This window comes from Propithecus coquereli, unplaced genomic scaffold, assembly GCF_000956105.1.
Source record: "Propithecus coquereli isolate 6110/MARCELLA unplaced genomic scaffold, Pcoq_1.0 Scaffold584, whole genome shotgun sequence".
In the NCBI taxonomy this organism is placed as follows: domain Eukaryota; kingdom Metazoa; phylum Chordata; class Mammalia; order Primates; family Indriidae; genus Propithecus; species Propithecus coquereli.
In genome coordinates, this window is record NW_012151774.1 from 264,472 (window position 1) to 264,786 (window position 315).

Consider the following 315-nt stretch of genomic DNA (forward strand, 5'->3'; position numbering starts at 1 on the left):
GTAAAGATCAAGTCAGCGTAAGTGGGGTACCCGTCACCTTCAATGTTTGTCTTTATGCTACAATCATTCGAATTACTCTCTTCTAGCTGTTTTCGAACGTACAGCGGATTACCGTAAACTGTAGTCACACTACTACTGATCTCTGAAACGGTACGTCTCATTCCTTCTATCAAACCGTGTGTTTGTACCCATCGATTGTCTGCTTTTCATCCTCCTGCCTCTCCCCCTCCTGACAACTACCAGTCTACTCCATGTTCTCCTGAGATCCGCTTTTTTGGCACTCACATGAGCCAGAACGTGCTGTATTTGTCTTTC